Source organism: Camelina sativa, chromosome 5 (assembly GCF_030686135.1).
Source record: "Camelina sativa cultivar CO46 ecotype springtype chromosome 5, ASM3068613v1".
NCBI lineage: Eukaryota > Viridiplantae > Streptophyta > Magnoliopsida > Brassicales > Brassicaceae > Camelina > Camelina sativa.
The window spans coordinates 15,622,555-15,641,996 of record NC_141884.1 but is presented as its reverse complement, the minus strand read 5'-3'; the positions used below and the strand labels follow the sequence as shown (position 1 = coordinate 15,641,996).

The 19,442-nt window shown below is 42.1% G+C and overlaps 1 non-coding gene across 1 annotated transcript; it reads left to right on the top strand.

Moving 5' to 3' along the window:
• Nucleotides 1–13,188: 13,188 nt before the first annotated feature.
• LOC147943806 (small nucleolar RNA R71) lies at nucleotides 13,189–13,295 on the top strand. Its single transcript, XR_015558653.1, has one exon. It is a non-coding gene; the product is annotated as a small nucleolar RNA R71 (small nucleolar RNA).
• The last annotated feature ends 6,147 nt before the right edge of the window (nucleotides 13,296–19,442 follow it).

Here is a 19,442-nt window from a genome sequence, read left to right as displayed (position 1 = left end):
AATTCAAATAATAAACAAATCTAACCTGAGAAAGATAAATAGAAAAGAGGGGTGAGTAATTAAATACTTAGTGATGAGGTCAACACTGCTCACAGAAATACAATGACAAAAATCTACTCAAATTTTAACAATCATTGCATAGCATAGAATTAGACTCCACATTCTTGACTTACATCCAACAAGCATAACATTTCACGAATATTCAACCTAGCGTCATCATAATATTTAAATCACATTTCTAATATCATCATAGTCAATCATATACACGATCATCAATATCGCTAAACCGAAATTCAAACAGCTTAACATGGCACGAGACAAATCCCATGTTCGTCCAATCGCCACGAGTCTCGAAACAAATCCCATATCTCATCTCATATCATCATACTACATAATCTCATCTCATATCATATACAATGTTGTTACATAATCTCATCTCATATCATCAGACAAATCCCCCCCCCCCCCCCCGCAACACATAATCTCATCTCATATCATCATACTACCAAGCATGTTAAACCAACTCATCCTATCATGTATCATATCCTCATACTATATCATTTTACATTATTGTGATACATTTAATCATCATAATAGCACACAATGGACATATCCAATCACATAGTTTCCAAGCCTACACAAGCAATTCATGAGAAATATGCTTAGAAGGTAACCAATGCATTTCCACAAATCCCGCCCAATAATTCATGAAATGCAACTAGCGATCTGAAACTGTGATTAGGAACGGCAACTGCACTCAAGAAACTTTCAGCAGAAGAAACACATTCAAAATCCAGATTAGGGTTTCTGTTTTTGACAGACAGAATAATTTCTTGTGCAGAAAGCAATCATTGTGGTGGTTAGGGCTTACCTTTTTCAGCGACTTTGTCGATTCAGGTGGCTTCCCTGACACCTCTTCTCTTAAAAACCACCGTTGATATCGTCTAAAATGCTATGGTGTTACCGGAAATATACTCAAAAAAACCCCAACTTGAATCTGAAATTTATTTGAAATATCTTCGGTTTTTTTTCTTGGAACAAATACAATGACTTTTCATCAACTTACGAGACTAATAGCGAATGGAATATACCTTTGTTCGGAAAAAAATTCAGCTTCTGTGGATCCCTTGCAGTGATATCTATCTAGGGACGTTAAAATCTCTATCAAGATCTTCTTGAGTTTATGGGAAATCAATCCACAAAACCCTTACTTGCATCAGTTTTCCTCCTTCATGAAATATCAGATTAGTCATTGATCCAAAACATAAACATACACTTGCCAAAGAAAACGACACGATAACACTAGGTTCTCCTTACCCAACATACCAGTGACGACGGAAGTCCAGCTTCGATCAGCGATGGTGACTAACGGTGTAGCTACGGTGGTGGTAGATGCCTTTGCTTCTCCAAAATTCTTCTTCTTTGCACTCTCACTCTTGCTCTCTATCTCTCTTGGCGGCCTAGACAAGATTTTGCTCTTTTTAAATGAAGAGGGAGATATTTACGCGGCCATACTCATGATTTACGATCAAACCCTTGTTTTCGAGAGTTTGCCCCAATTGGGCCTTTAATGTACTACAATTCACAATGGCCCATACATATAGGATTTGGGATGTTACAACTCTTCCCCTTAAACAGAATACGTTCACAAATTCAACATTCCACTGAATTAGGTTTTCTTTTTTAGATAGCTAGATGAATTAGTCATATCATTGACGGGAGAGAGGTGTAGATATTCAGGTGGCTGGGGAGTTGATGTCGGGAGATCTAGTTATCAGTCCAGTGAAGTTGTAAGATGTTATATTGGGCATAGATTGGTTGCGTCGGTAAAGAGTTCATTTGGATTTTCATTGGGGTCTAGATGTATTTGAGAAGCCTGGAGTGAGGAGTTTGGTTTATTAGGGAGTGAGACCGATTTCAGGGAGTCTGGTTATCTCAGCGGTGCATGTAGAGAATATGATAAGGAAGAGCAGGGTGGTGTACTTGGCTGTTATATCTAGGCCGAAGTCTGTAGGGCAGGCTTCTATGGGTGAGATCCTTGTGGATAGGGAGTTAGAGGATGTTTGTCAGTCATTGCAGGGGTTACCACCATCTCGGTCAGATCCCTTCGCGATTGAGTTGGAACCAGGGACAACACCATTGTCTAAGTCACCCTATAGGATGGTGTAATGACCCTCACCAAGAGTAAAAATCCAAATTTAAAATTTTAGAGAAAAAGACTCAAAAAGGACTCAGCCAGAAGGAGAAAGGAAAAATAAGAAGAATTGTCGAAGGGAAGACCGACGAAAAATCAACGAGTCAGGAGATGGCCGGAGATTGGTCGAAAAGAAAACCGAAGAAGAAGGCGGTTCGAGCCAAAAACCACTGAATGGCCAAAATGCGGTATGGAGGCATCGGACGTACACGAACCAGACGGACGAGGATGACCAAAGACGTTACAGACGCATCGGACGAACATGACCGAAGACGGATCGGACGTACCGAGAAGTGTCAAGACGCATCGAGAAATACCGAGAAGTACCAAGGCGTATCGAGAAATACCGAGGCATACCAAGGCGTATCGAGAAATACCGAGACACACTGAGGATTACCGAGAAGTGTCGAGACGTACCGAGAAGCGCCAAGGATTACCGAGAAGTGCCGAGACGCATCAAGGAGTACCGAGGCGTACCGAGAGTGCCGAGAAACTTGCGGTACTGCCGAGGATTTGCGGTATTGCCGAGAAACCATCGGACATAGCGGACTAAACCGAGGAATACCGGAAGCAGCCGACGATCGACGGACGCAACGCCGAGGAGCCGACAGCGTTCCGGATTTTGCGGCGTTTGTTGGCGGCACAACGAGGAGAGAATATTTTTATTCTCTAGAATCAACCAATCAATTTTCATGCAACCTTAAAAGTGTGATCATTGTGTTATTGAACCTTAAGAAGAAAGACACAATCATTGTGTTTTTAAAGAATTGGCCAATGGGAGATCAAGGAGTGGAAAAGTGGAAGACAAAGGAGATTCATCCCCCACAAATCGCCCAATACCATTACATGCAAGGAGGAGAGGAGATTCACTTGATCTTGTATAGCTTGCTCACCAAGTCGCCCAAAGGAGTGGAGGAGAAGTAAGAAATGTGTTCGACATGCATTGGAGGAGTGCACCGCCCATAAACCTCTATAAAAGGAGAAGATCACTTCTCAATTGTGACATTCTCTCAAACACAAAAGAAAGCTCAAAAATTCTCTAAGTATTGCTCTTCTAAATCGAGAGAGAGAGAGAGAGAGAGAGAGAGAGAGAGGGAGGGAGAGAGAGACGGAGTTGAGAGGCGAGACGCTGATCAAAGACAAGGCAAGACGCTGATCAAAAACGAGGCGAGACACGGTTTGAGACAAAGGAAGACGCTGTTCAGAGACGAAGCAGGCGCGAAGAGAGGTTGTCTGATCCATGGTGCCGTGAATCTCAAGACATCGATCCGCCGAAATCTCTGTGAGTTCTGTGGTAGTTTTGTGTGGGGTACGACATTGATCCTATGGACCGTGTGCGTACCTATTGCTTGCTGCATTTAGTCTAGGTTCATGTAGAACTAGGTAGATGTTGCATGCTTAATATGGTAGGATTTATGCTAGAATTCATGTTAAAACACATAGAATTATGCTAGGAATCACCATGCATGTGAGAATTGAGTAGAATTGAACCGCATATTTTCATGATAAATTTGATGCATTTTTAGCAATTTGGCTTGCTTAAAATTTGGACTAGGGAATTGCATGTTAGAGAGAGAACTGATAGATTTTTAACCGCAATAAATTCTTGCATAAAAATTGGTAGATCGGTTGCATTCATATAGAACAATCTAGGTTGCTTGAATTTTTATTCTTGTTGCTTGTTGATTGTTGCATATTTATTGCTTGATTTTCTTGCTTGCTTGCTTGATTTTCGTTGCTTGAATTGCGTGTAGTTTAGTACTAGATTCTTAGAGTTATTTTCCACTAACCCTTCGAATTTGTAGTACGCGTCTTAGCTAGTCTCCTGAATTATATTTGTTATTCTTCTTGAGTCGTAGGTAGGATAGAGTAGTCGATCTTCTGTTCCTCCTATTGTTGAATGTCTCGTGGAAGTTCTCAACGACCACTTACGCGAGACAATGTCGGCATCTAGCTAGCTACTAGAGCGACAGCTACTTGACGTCGTAGCATGGGGTGGTTCATGCAGGTTGCCTGTGTGGTATCTGCATGAACAGAGGAGAGGAGCGGAACAGATTATCGAGGGCCCATAGGTGAAAGAGTCTAGGGTAGTTGAATAATCCTTAATTATCTTAGTTGTCTTAGGTTATTGAGTAGGTGAAAGAGTCTAGGATAGTCGAGATTACCTTGTTCTATTCTAGTCGTCTTAGGTTGTCATGTAGGAGTAGAGAGTCTAAGTGTCGAGTCCAAGTCGAGCCTTGCGTGAACTAACCCTCTTTGCTTGCTTGTTGTTATTTGCTTCCGCTATCGTTTCTGTTGCGTTTGCTTTGATTGATTTGCTTGCTTGTTTCCTTGATTGTTGGGGTAGTTGGGTTGGGGAAAAGTAGAATGCATATCTAGGTTGGGGTACCCAGGCTCACTGAGTAATATTAGATTACTAATAATAATATTTTGTCTCGCAGGTAGTCTAGGTGGAGTCTAGTGCTGTGGCAAACTTAGGGTACCGGATAGGGCTTGTTTTCATGTGTTTTCCCTATATTTTCAAAGATGTATTCTATGAATTATCCGACTACTTACGTGTATTGCTTGATAAACTATTTTCAATGTAATAATTATTAAGTAATATAATCGGTTTTCAAGAAAACATGGCAAGTTGCATTTGATACATTGGCCTTGTCCGAGCCAACACAAACCGCCAGGGCCGCGAGGGTTGCAAAGCCTAAGCGAACCTCGGCCTCGGGCGGAGTCGCATCCAGGAGGACTGGTCGGGAAACTGCAGCTTCCGTCCCTTGACCGGACCACCAGGGTGTGGTTCCCATATGTAGCGTTCCGCGGGCCGTCCGTGCTCTTGTCCAGGGCTTAGGACCAGTACGGGGCGTTACAAGAGCGTGGTATCAGAGCGGTGTTTTCGAACCCGCGTGCACTCGTGAAACAAGTTTTTATTGTGTGTGGTGAATGATGGTGGATGTATGCAATGATGATATATGAATGGAATGGGTGTTTCAATTCCCCTTATGCTATTGCAGTACAAGAGGTATCAATCCTAAATGAGTGTTTGTGAACAGATAAGATGTGCATATGAATCTAAGTTAAGACAAATGTAATGATTGTTTGTCACTAACAATCCTAAGATGGAAATGTAAAGATGCTGAAAGTAAACTACAAGAACTAAGAACTAAATGCAAATGAAACAAAATGATTATGAACTTAGAACAGAAATAGAAACTGTAAAACACTAAATAGGAACTAATGCAAGACAAGTAATGAACTAGATGCTAAGTGAATGCAATGGAAACAAAACAGGAATGAAACAGGAATGAAACAAGACAAGCACAAATCATAAACAAGAAATCTGGGGATGAGCTCGAGCAAGCACTCGACCGAGTGTAGGTCGAGTGGGGGGTCGAGCTGGTTGAATCCGGAAAACAGAGCAACACAACAAAAACAGAGCAATACTAAAACCAATCAAACAACAAGCAAGCTACTAGATTAAGACTTAGAAATCAATAAACAAAGAAGGTTCCTGAGGATGGATTCATGGGAAGAACTAATCATTGTGGTTATCTAACTTGGTCAACAAATCTCAAGCAAACTTTAAGCTAATCTGTAGACATATAAATCTAAGACAAGTTTCTCCCACTCTCATGGTCAAGAAACAATCAAACCTATGCAATTCTAGACTTGTTCTCACACAGTAGAGAATCTACACAAGCAGGCATTAAGCAATACATCTCAAACCAAACAAGACCTCTAATCTCTTAGCAAGCCTAATGGTAAGCTCTAGATATAGCCTTATCTATGCTCCTTAAACATTGGTGTGATGCTAAGGAGCTTGAAATCAGATCCTAACCTCTCAGTTCAAGATCAGCCTTAAGAACATCTAGCCTAGAAGAGATCTACAACAATCAAGCTTGACCAAATCACATAAACCACAAGATGAATCCTTCCTAACCCATCCTCAAGATCCTAAGAAGACTACTCACAACAAGACATGATGAAACAAATCAAAAATGCAGAAAATATTGAAACTTGCATTATTAGAAAGATAAAACTGAGATCTTTAATATTAATCAAAGAACCAAACTCAAATTCTTAATATCTTGAAAGTTATTGAACCAACAAAATATGAGAATCTAAGAGTTTTCTTAAAGAAGTACAAAATCTAATACAATGCAAAAGGAATAATGCTAAAAAAGGTAAAAACTAGGTTTTTGGGAATATCTAAAAGTCTGGACGCTTTGGTGGCTGCAGGTACAAGGTCTTATATAGTGGGGAAGTGGAAGCCCTATAAATAGAAAAAGTCAAAGCGGTCAACGGCTTGGTCAACTTGACCTGTGCTCGGTCAAGCTAGGGGTCGAGCTGGCTTCTCACGTGCAATCTCCACTCGGTCGAGTCCTCCTCAGCACACGGTCGAGTGTCTGGTCGAATGTGCGGTCGAGTTGGACTCTGGACCTTGGTTCTTCAGCCTTAACTCCCTTGTTTCCTCCTCAAGATTGCTTCACATCTCTTCTCCATTGCTTCCATGCTCCTTGAGCTCCAAAATCACCTGTTTATGCATGAAAAGATGCAAATGCAATGCAACTAAACCCTAATGCATGATTAGTGCTAAAGCTACACAATAATGGCCTAAATGGATAGAAAATGATGCAAAAGATGTGAATAAACTAAGGGAAAACAAGGTAAAATATATAAACATCAACACCCCCAAACTTAGTATTTGCTTGCCCTCAAGCAAATAATCAAAGACATAAGAAGGTGAGTGAGGTTTGAAAGTGGGATCTCAGCTCCTTAAGCTTGCAAATAGACCATCTAGTATCAATGTCCAAGTTACTAATACTATGATACAAGTTGAATGAGCTGGAATTTAAAGACTTTAGACAAGCATATCACAACCTTTACTGATTTGAGCCTAAGACATCCACATGCATTCAAATCAACTATTTCCTTTAACATTCATTAAACAAGAACATAAATCAACTCTATGCAATGCTTAAACTCATTTGGCTTGGTAATAAAGGGTTTTGAGACAATGATGGTCTCTTTTTTTAGAGTGGGGCTTATCAATATCAAGGTTCTCTCATGAAAATGGATTGAGCTTTAGAAGAATGCTAAAGGTAAGAACACCTAAACTCATACAAGAATAAAACCTTGTCTACCCAAAGGTACCCAAAGTGTTTATCCTAGCAATCTAAACCCTTATGATCCTAGTGCTACCCTTTGTTTCTTCTTTTCTCTTTAACCCTTTTCTCTTTTGGTTTTCAAGTCTTAGGAGATGTTTCTTATTTGATCTTTCTAGTGGAATGGGGGATTCTTTCTTATTGCTATGGTTCTCTTTTCTTCTTATTCTTAAGACATAAAAGCATTTTGCTAGACTTTTCTTTTCTTTCTTTTCTTTTTCTTAACTAGAACCATCTTAATCAACACTTTACTTCCCATCCTTTCACTTAGACTTTACTTAAACACAATCTCCTCTTAAAGACTCTACCCTTTTTCTTTCTCTTTTCTTTCTTTTCTTTTCAAAACAACCAAGTCCCAAACCCAACAAGTGAACCACCTAGTCCTATCTAGTTTGAAAAATGCAAACTAGAACTACACAAGGTCTTACTCTTGTCAGTTCAAACCTAACACTTTCTACCAAGCCCAATCCCAAAAATAGGCCTCACACACTCAAGAACAAACAAGGCTTGAAAGAAGGTTTGGTTTAGGGGTAGGGGAACTGATCTTAATGATTTAATCAGCTACTTGGATCAACAAGAGTGGTAAAAAGGAGAAAGATGATCCAAGTATGTATATGGTATCCATGAGTTTAAAGCAATGCACAAATTGATAATTAAAAGTCAATATTAGGTTCTTATAAAATAGGAAATGGTTTCAAATCACAACATGCTTCAATTTAGATCAAATGCAATGCAAGAATTCAAGCTTTGTTCAATCTTATGCTTCCTACTACTCAACTAGCATCAAAGTACTAATAACTTGGGCATTGATCCTAGTCTAGTGAATAGGCTAGCTAACAAGGAAATACTCATCATAGATCCCTAATGCAAATATTATACAATTCTACATGAAACATGCTAAACAAGATCCTAATATGCAATGCAAACTACATGAACACTCTTTTTTTATGAAGAGTTTTTCAAAAATTTTCAAATTTTTATGGTTTTTCTATGCCTTAGATGCTAATGCAAGTGCTAACATGATGATGATAAAAATTTGAAATAAGAACACAAAACACAACATCAAATGCTATCTCAAACCCTCCCCCAAACTTAAATCACACAGTCCCCTGTGTGAAAAAGTTGTGAGAGGATTCAAGATTTAAACACAACACAAAACACAATATGAAATGCAATGGTATAAACAATGCTAAGGTGATAGTGGTACCTTAGGGATTGTGGAAGAAGTTGTCCACATCCATCTGCATGCTATCATAGGAGTAGTTGGGGTCAGGCTGGTGGCTTGGAGAAGGACTTTGGGGCAGCTCGACAATGCCAATCGACCTTGACTCGGTCGAGTACGTGTCCGAGTGGGTAGGTCGAGCTAGACTGCGAGTGTCCAAATGATGGGCTTGCTGCTGGCAGAACTGCTGGTAGAGAGCTGGATCCATGTAGTATTGAGGTGGGATGGGAGGGTATAATGGATAACCTGGATAAGCAGCTGGAGGTGGTAAGCCATAGGGTGATCTGGGAAGGTGCTCGGCCGAGTGCATCGGAGGTGCTCGGTCGAGTGCGTGCTCGAGTGACCCGGTCGAGTGCCTCGAAAACTGATGTTCGCGGGTACTTGAGCTCCTCTTCCTCAGATTTGGCTCATACATTGAAGCCCTAGCTGGTTCCACAGGATTCGCAACCCTTGAAAGTGCTCTAGTTGAGCTACTTCTCCTCAAAGGACTTGAATGTTGGCTAGGAGATGAGTTTCCACTCTTCAGCTCAGCAATCTCCTTCTTCAAGCCTTTGATAGACTTAGCCATGTTGGTCACCTTCTTCTTCAGCTTATCAAATCTCTTTCCATGCCACTTACCCCATTTTTGCAAAAGAGTTAACCTCTTGGCATTCTCCCTCACTCCTCTACTATCTCTTGGGTTGGGCTCATAATCTTCAAAGTAGAACTGCTCCTCTCCATCAGCTACATGTGCATTCCTAGCTTCCTCAACTCTATGTTGAATCACTCCATCAAACCAATGCTCCTCAGCTGGCCAAAAATCAATGTTGGCCCCTTCTTGAATAGTGGTGAGCTCTTGGTTAGGCAATATGAATTGCTTTTTCCCAAGTGTTGGAAGCTCAAAGTTGAATATGTGGTTCCCTTGATGCTTCTTCTTGGCTAGGATGAGAGTAGAAGTGAGGTAGCTTGAGTCAATCCACCTTGGTGAGACACTTTCTCCTCTAAGTTGAACTCTAGCAGCTTGTAGGATTGGAGTGATGATGCCTTCAATGGTAAGTGCTCCTCTTGACCCTTTGGTCTCCAACTTCCCTACCCAACTTCTCAATTGGGTCATGTGGTCAATGAGCACCATTCCTAGGTCAGTCTCCATTGTGCTCCCAAGGATGATGGTACCATTCCTTGCTTGAAAGATCACTCCATTAAGAGCCAAGTCAATCATCTTTAGCTCCCCCTCATTGATGTTCCCAGTTTCCTTCCTTGCAAAGAATGTATTTGCAAGAGCTTTGTGGAAATACCTTAGGACTGGGCTTCTTATCCTAGAGCTCTTGGAGTTGGAGGATGAGTAGTACTTGTTATCTCCAATGGTTTCCCACACAGCATACAACTCATCTCTTGGAACCATCAAACTCCTATTGCTCCCAACCTCAAAACCAAACACATTTGCTACCTCTTTCATTGAAAGCTCATTCTTCTTTCCTTTGATAGTGAAAGAGATGTGACCAGCTCCATGTTCAGCAGTCTTCCTTGCATATGTGTGCAGCTTGACAGTAGCTAGGAACTCACAGCTTTCCTCCTTGTAGCCTTCCATGCACAGCCCCATGAACTTGGTGAGATTGCTCTTCTCAAAGAGGTATTCCACATCCTCATCAATGGCAAGCTTCTCCATGGTCTCCTTGTGAGGATACCTAGTTCCCAAGAACTCCATCTTCATGAATGCATCATAAATCTGCCTCTTTGACAGCCCACAAGACTCAGCTTCTCCATCATCCATCAATTCTTCTTCTTCACTCTCCTCCTCACTTTCACTTTCAATCTCTTCTTGCTCAACTTCAACAGCTGGCCTCTTCCCTTGGCCTTGTGTTTCCTCATAAACTCATTGAGAGTAGGCTCTCTTTCCTCCTCACTTTCAGTCCTTTCAGGATCTTCCTCAACAGAGTCTCTCCTTGGATGCGGCATCTGGCTCGACCGACTGCTCGACCCGGCACTCGGTCGAGTGGTCGATCGAGTGGTCCGTCAAGTGACTCTCCCAGCTTCACCTCTTGATTCAAGGTCAGCATCACGACGTTCCATGGAGCTTGCAGCGGTTCGGTGAGACTTCTTGGTGATCTTGGAAGACATTTTCAAAAGAAACATTCAAATTTGAAATGGGAATCTTTGACTTGCTTTTGACTGTAGCTCGATCCCACACTCGACCAACACGTGGTCGAGCTCCTTGACCAATTTTGAATTTTCAAAATTTTTCTCCTTGTTCTTCCCTCCACTCGATCGTCCTAACGGTTTGAAGATGAAATGGACTTTAATTCATACCCAGCTCGGCCGAGTACCTCTCGTGGACTGGTCGAGTGGGCCTGCGAGTCTTCTTCTCCAAGTCCACATCTCTCCTTAACCAACTACATTCTCACCTAAAGCCTGTCCAACAAAAAACATAAAAGAAAACACATCAAAACTACTAAGAATTTAAACCATATTTACAAAGGATACCTTAGGGACTTCCTCCCTAGTGAGCTTGTTTAAAGTCACTAAGCTTGACTTTGGTTTCCTTCTTAACTTTGGTTTAGATACCAAGGAGGTGATGAAATCCTCCCTGGAACCTCTTGGTCACTGTGAAGTTGATCCTTGATCACCTCACCCTTACCACTCAAACCATATTTCTTCTTAAATTTGAGCCTAGGTCTTGCTTTCCTCAAAGACCTCTTGTTCAGTTTGACCTTGAGATCCTCAACCATACTAGATAGCTCTTGAACTGACCTCTTAAGCTCCTCAACAGAATCCTCTTGAAGTGGGAGCTCAGCCTTAGGGTCTCCTTCATCCTTGAAATCCTCATGATCAACTTTCTCCTTGATAGTGAAGGGTTGATCATCAATGGTAGGCAGGTTGGTTGGGTTATAGATGTTGAACTTCATGACTGTATCCTCAGCAATGTTCAAGGTCACAAGACCTTCTCTAACATCTATTACTGCTCCAACAGTGGCTAAAAATGGCCTCCCTAACAAGATTGGATCTTCAGGCTCCTTGTCCATCTCTATTACCACAAAATCAGTGTGAACCCTTGCCTTCCCTATCTTGAGTGGGACATTCTCCAACCTTCCAACTACCTCTCTATTTGTCCCATCAGCTAGGCACACATGGAGTTTACTGGATTTGAAATCAGTTCTCCCAAGCTTTTGAGCTAAGGAGTATGGCATCACACTTGTTGAAGCTCCCAAATCACAAAGGCATTGATTATAGTGGAGGTAACTGATTGTGCAAGGCAAGTAGAATGGCCCTGGGTCCTTAAGCTTAAGTGGGATGATCACTCCTCCAAGGTTTTCAAGATCCTTCTCATCTTGAGCTTGAGCCTTCTTCACTGATACATCAAGCAAGAAATCTCTATAGAGAGGGTATGGTTTATACTGTTCCAAAGCAGGTCCTCTCTCCTCTTCTTGGTAGGCAATGATGATCTCCTGAATAGCCATCACTTCTTCCTTTTTCTCAACCAAAGCTTCTTCCCTCAAAACCCTTTCTTCCTCATGTTGCTTAGCCAACATCTCCTTTTTCTCATGATTTCCCTTAACTCCTTGATCCTCTGTGCTTTGAAACGCCCAGGGAATGACAGTGGGGGCTTGTAAGCAGGAGGAATGTACTTAGCAGACTTGACAGCTTCGGAGTCCCCAGCTCGATCGACCACTCGAGCATGCACTCGGTCGAGTGGCTGCTCGAGCTCCTGGTCGAGTTCTCCTGCGAGTTCCTGTTGCTTTGCACATATGTCACTTGGGGCTTCAGTAACTAATGAATTCCCCCAAACTTGGACTTCACTGTCCTCAATGACTTCTTCCTCTTGAAATTGAATGGCTTTGGCTGAGAACTCCCTTGGATTTTGAACAGCTTTTCCAGGGAGTTGGTTGGTTTTTGGAGCTGAAGTAGATGCTATGTTACCCTCCATATACTTCACTCTTGAATTAAGACCCTCAAACTTCATATTCAGATCATTGTACTGTGATGTTAACCTTTGGTTCAACTCAGCAAACTGCTTGGCTTCCTCAATCTTCCCTTATGATTGCCCAATCAACAATTGTTGCATCATAGCTCTTAAGTCTTGTCCTTGGCCTTGGTTAGTCTGAAACCCTGGTGGGGGACACAACTGAGGCTGGAACACTTGGTGTTGTTGTTTGGGGATGTAAGTTTGTTGCTGTTGAGGCTGTGGAGGTGGATAGACTTGGTCTTGAGGATTAGCCACATTGGTACTCCTATAAGAGAGGTTGTTGTTCTTGAAACCTCCTTGGTTATAGCCTTTGAATCCTCCCATATTCTGCATGTAGCACAACTCAGCAAATTCAGTCTCCCCCTCTTGAACTTGTGCTTCTTCTTCACCAATGAAATGAATAGACTTGGACTGGCTAAGAAGGATCTTGTCAAGCTTTTCATTGACCATCTTCAAGTCCTTCTTATACTTGTCCTCTTGATCAGTGGAGGAGCTCCTTATGGTCCTATCATAATCCTCATTATAGTTGCCATCTGATTGAGCAAGATTCTCAACTAATTCCCAGCCTTCTTCCACATTCTTGTTGAGGAAGTTGCCATTAGAAGCTGTGTCAAGCAACATCCTTATCTTTGGAAGCACTCCTCTGTACAAGGTACTCAATAGTGACTCATTGCTGAAACCATGATGAGGACATTGAGTCTGATATCCTTTGAATCTCTCCCATGCCTCACAAAAGGTCTCATTTCTCCTTTGAACAAATCCAGAGATGTCATTCCTCAGCCTTGTTGTCCTAGCATTGGAGAAGAATTTGGCTAAGAAAGCCTTCTTGCATGCATCCCAAGTAGTGATTGCACCAGTGGGGAGAGTCTTTTCCCATAAATGAGCCTTGTCCCCAAGTGAGAAAGGGAACAACCTCAGCTTAAAACCATCCTCACTTACACCATTGATCCTTGTAAGGCTGCATATTCTATCAAACTCATCAAGGTGATCTAGTGGATCCTCCATTGGCAATCCATGAAATTTGTTGGCTTGAATCATGGAGATTAAGCCACTCTTGATCTCAAAGTTGTTGTTGGCAACAGTTGGAGGCACAATTCCAGCCCTTTGGTTGTGAGTGTTGGGTGCATCTCCAGCACCAATGTTCCTTGGTCTCTGAACCTGATCCTGATGATCCAATGCTACTATAACCTCTTGTTGTTCCTGAACAACTCTCCTTTGCTTAGTTCCCAAACCCTTTGTCACCTTGTGGATATTGTCAATGTGCTTGAGAAGATGGTCCTTTCCTTTAGACCTTGTGTGCATCAACTAACACAAACGATTTTTCCCAGGCAAGCGACTGAGCACAGGCTCTTGTTGGTGATCAAGTCGACTGGAAACTGATGGTTATAGAGATCCGGCGTCTGGCTCGAGCAGGTGCTCGATCACTACTCGGTCGAGTGGTGGTCGAGTTGATGGTCGAGTGGTACCTGAAATGGAACTTCAACCTAGAAACAGAAGATTCAAGTGTATAAACGAACTTAATCTTAGACTAATATGGATCCTAAATGTCACAAAAACACACTCAAATGGGCAACGGCGCCAAATTGAAACAAGTTTTTATTGTGTGTGGTGAATGATGGTGGATGTATGCAATGATGATATATGAATGGAATGGGTGTTTCAATTCCCCTTATGCTATTGCAGTACAAGAGGTATCAATCCTAAATGAGTGTTTGTGAACAGATAAGATGTGCATATGAATCTAAGTTAAGACAAATGTAATGATTGTTTGTCACTAACAATCCTAAGATGGAAATGTAAAGATGCTGAAAGTAAACTACAAGAACTAAGAACTAAATGCAAATGAAACAGAATGATTATGAACTTAGAACAGAAATAGAAACTGTAAAACACTAAATAGGAACTAATGCAAGACAAGTAATGAACTAGATGCTAAGTGAATGCAATGGAAACAAAACAGGAATGAAACAGGAATGAAACAAGACAAGCACAAATCATAAACAAGAAATCTGGGGATGAGCTCGAGCAAGCACTCGACCGAGTGTAGGTCGAGTGGGGGGTCGAGCTGGTTGAATCCGGAAAACAGAGCAACACAACAAAAACAGAGCAATACTAAAACCAATAAACAACAAGCAAGCTACTAGATTAAGACTTAGAAATCAATAAACAAAGAAGGTTCCTGAGGATGGATTCATGGGAAGAACTAATCATTGTGGTTACCTAACTTGGTCAACAATTCTCAAGCAAACTTTGAGCTAATCTCTAGACATATAAATCTAAGACACGTTTCTCCCACTATCATGGTCAAGAAACAATCAACCCTATGCAATTCTAGACTTGTTCTCACACAGTAGAGAATCTACACAAGCAGGCATTAAGCAATACATCTCAAACCAAACAAGACCTCTAATCTCTTAGCAAGCCTAATGGTAAGCTTTAGATCTAGCCTTATCTATGCTCCTTAAACATTGGTGTGATGCTAAGGACCTTGAAATCAGATCCTAACCTCTCAGTTCAAGATCAGCCTTAAGAACATCTAGCCTAGAAGAGATCTACAACAATCAAGCTTGACCAAATCACATAAACCACAAGATGAATCCTTCCTAACCCATCCTCAAGATCCTAAGAAGACTACTCACAACAAGACATGATGAAACAAATCAAAAACCCAGAAAATATTGAAACTTGCATTATTAGAAAGATAAAACTGAGATCTTTAATATTAATCAAAGGACCAAACTCAAATTCTTAATATCTTGAAAGTTATTGAACCAACAAAATATGAGAATCTAAGAGTTTTCTTAAAGAAGTACAAAATCTAATAAAATGCAAAAGGAATAATGCTAAAAAAGGTAAAAACTAGGTTTTTGGGAATATCTAAAAGTCTGGACGCTTTGGTGGCTGCAGGTACAAGGTCTTATATAGTGGGGAAGTGGAAGCCATAAAAATAGAAAAAGTCAAAGCGGTCAACGGCTCGGTCAACTCGACCTGTGCTCGGTCGAGCTAGGGGTCGAGCTGGCTTCTCACGTGCAATCTCCACTCGGTCGAGTCCTCCTCAGCACACGGTCGAGTGTGCTGTCGAGTTGGACTCTGGACCTTGGTTCTTCAGCCTTAACTCCCTTGTTTCCTCCTCAAGATTGCTTCACATCTCTTCTCCATTGCTTCCATGCTCCTTGAGCTCCAAAATCACCTGTTTATGCATGAAAAGATGCAAATGCAATGCAACTAAACCCTAATGCATGATTAGTGCTAAAGCTACACAATAATGGCCTAAATGGATAGAAAAAGATGCAAAAGATGTGAATAAACTAAGGGAAAACAAGGTAAAATATATGAACATCAACTTGTGCTTTTCAATGTTTTATCGAGTAAATGAGTCGCAAAAACACATTTAGATTCCGGTAGTTTGCTTGTCTAGTTTTGAGCGTAAACCTTAGAATTGACTAGCATCTTACCTACCCTTGTGTGTGTTTAGATGTCTTCAGGTGAATCAGGTTGCAGGGATGGTTCAGGAGGTTGGCCGAGACATGGGGATTGTTTCGGAGAATCGCTGAGACGCGGAGATTTCGAGAATCACAACGGTTATTTATCGACCGAGACAGAAACCAGTCACGAGCCAGACTAATGGAGTGTAGAAGGAGTGTTGGACGAGAATGATGTGGACTTGTCTATCGAAACCGATCCATCTGAGTGCCTTGAAGGACTGGAGGAGATGGAAGTGGATCAGGACGATCAGACTGTGGTGTTGGAGATTGGAGAGCCGAGCCGTATCCAAGTCAGGATGGACACGCAAGGGAACTTTCAAACCATTCCAGTCGGTGAACATGGGAGAGAAGATCACGAGATCGCGGACAAATTGCAGCATCTGTTGCTAGACCTTGTCGAGAACAAGATTGGTGGCGAGAGCGCGTACGATTACATGAGAGAGCATCCAGAGGCGATTGACCGAATTCTCAACTTTCTGACCGAGGTGTACCCTACAAATGAAGATGGTGGTAACGAAGTTGTACCAGAGGAACCCAATGGAGTTGGTGGTGATGACGCAGTGCCGGAGACCGAGCTAGAAATAAAGTCAAGTGATGGAGATTCACAGTCTTATGAGCCAACGTCGGAGGAAGAAGAAGATATAGAGTTGATCGAGATATCTTTGGACGAGGAATACCATGTGGAGGTGATCGAGATATTATCAAGTGATGACGAATGGATACCAACGTTTGTGATGGAGCTGAGGAGAAACCGAGACAGGATGCCGAGTGACCAGGCCGATGTACCACAAGACCCAGTACCAGAGACCGAACCGATCATGGAGCCAAGGGACAATGTTTGTCCAGTTCGCAGAGCTAACCTAGATGTGGCGAACCAAGACCTTTCAGACCGAGCTGTACCGGAGAGAAGCAGTCCAATTCACGCCATACCACTACGGATGGTGTTGCCACAGCCAGAAGATGACCAAGAGGAAGGAGAGTTTCTAAGTTATGCACAGTGGGATCCAAGAGTATTGGAGGAAGTCTTAAGCAACGAGAGATCGCTAAACCGCCTAAGAGAAATGGAGGAAGTGCCAAGAGACCCAATGATGGAGACGATCGATCGATTGGCCGAAGAAAGCGAGTGGAGAAAGGAGACTATCAAGTTCGAAGTAGGAGAAGGTAGCACCAAGAAGCCAAAGACAGTGGGCCAAGAAGCGCAGCTTGCGACGACGCAGCCGAGAGGCCGTCTAAGGACCAGAGCGACTGCACGGAAGAGGGTGACTTACCCAGATTGTGTCCAGATCAGAAACAGTTATTACTGTGACGTGTGCGAAGGACTAGGACACCGAACCAAATACTGCTAGAGGACGACGCTTGCTCAGTTGTTATCGCCGGAGCATATCATATGCATTGAGTGCAGAGTACGGGGACATTTTGCTTACCACTGTCCAAACCGAGTTGTCCAAGTGGAGGAGAATCCGAGAGACCAAGTCGTGAGTAAGAGAGGAGACCCATCAAGACAGGACGTTCGAGCCGAGAACCAGTTGAACCAAGCCAGAACATCATCGTCTGCTGCCCCTGCCTCAACCGAATCTCCCGCTGAACCGCAACCTGAGGAGCTGACTAGGGAGTGTGTGTGCCCTTGTGAGGAGTGTAGGAGCTGCCGAAACCAATAGGATAGTTGGGGAAAAAGGGAAGTTTTCTTTTGGGACTTTTGTAAGGATCGGATAGGTTTTTCTTTTTGTTTCAGCCATTAGACTTAACCTTAGGTTCCGAACCCTGTGTAGTAGAAGGCTAGGTGAAGAGGATGAACTCACTTATTTTTCCCTTTTGGGTGTAAAATACTTGTGTTAATTCCTAGCCGTGGTTATCTACTTGTTTGTGTGCTTGCTAACTAATCTTTGCTTGTTTAACTACTTGCTTGATTGTTTTTAGCATTGTGTAGGATTGCATAGTTAATTTTTAATTAGCTTGCAATAACAGATTGATTGAGACTTCTCGTAAGACACCACAACGCGCGATCAGACAAACGAAGAAGTTCAAAGAAGTTCAGCCAAGAAGTGACGAATCAGATCAGTCGAAGAGAATGCGAGAGAGAGCGATAAAAGAAAGAATTAAAAAAAATTCTTAGAAAGAATAAACCAAATGGGCGAGATCAAACAACATGGAGTGTTGTAAATTAACAAAGAATGGTGAAGCAAATTGAAGAGAAAAACCAAGAAAATGCGAGCAAGAGAGTGCTAGAAGATAATGCATGGCCAAAGAAATCAACCTCTACAGACAAGAGGGTGCAAGAAAATAATGATGGCGGAGGAGATAAAGGAAATTGATGTTTAGTGGCGAGACTAGTAATATTCCATCGGTCCAATCTAGTGAATGGACGAAGGAGTTCAGCGAAGTCTGGAAATCGAACAAGGAGTTGGAGATGGAGGTTGAACGATGAAGAAGGAGAAGTCGAAAACCCTTACGAGGATCATTCGAACAAGACCGAGATGAAAGGCGAAGACATGGAGATTCTGAGGAGAAGAGTCAAAGTTCAAATAAACTGAAGAAGACCAGAACGTAGAAGCCAAAGAATTAGAGAAGCCAAGTCGTGTGGAGTACGAGGCAAAGGGAGTCGAAGGAGTGAAGTTATTTGGAGTGCGGAGTCAAGATTTGGAGGATATGACAGCACGAGATAAACCTATCAAGAAAATGGAGTAAACCAAGTTATATCGAATGGAGAAGAACTCATGAAAAGCTGAAGAAAGAGAAGAACCAAGTCAAGAAGACTATTGAAAACCAAGGAAAGGAGAGGAAGTTCAAACTATCTACGAGCATCGCGGTCGAGTAGCAAAATCGGAGATAACAACAATAATAAGAAGGAGACGTAGATGACGAGAGACATCAGCACCATATCGAAAGGAGGAAGAGAGTTCAGAATTGGAGGACGAATTCTAATAACGAGGGAGAGTGTAATGACCCTCACCAAGAGTAAAAATCCAAATTTAAAATTTTGGAGATAAAGACTCAAAAAGGACTACATAAACACTAACAAAGAATTGCCGAAGAGAAGACCGACGAAAAATCAATGAGTCGGGAGATGGCCGGAGATTGGTGGTCAGGAGGCTATCTGCCCAATGGCCACCCCAATCCAACACACACATCCTCAGCAAATCCTCCAGCGTCTGAATCGTCCTCTCAGACTGTCCATCTGTCTGGGGATGATAAGTTGTACTCATATGCATCTTAGTGCTTATCTCTGCCTGAAATGCCTTCCAGAACACCGAAGTGAACTTAGAATCCCTATTAGACACAATGCTCGCTGGCACCCCATGCAATCTGACTATCTTTCTCACATACTTCTTAGCCAAGACCGCTGCTCCATCAGTCTTCTTAATGGCCAGAAAATATGCTGACTTAGTCAACCGGCACTACAAGAAAACATGAAATTTACGACTGCACAATTAGTTACTATTTAGTC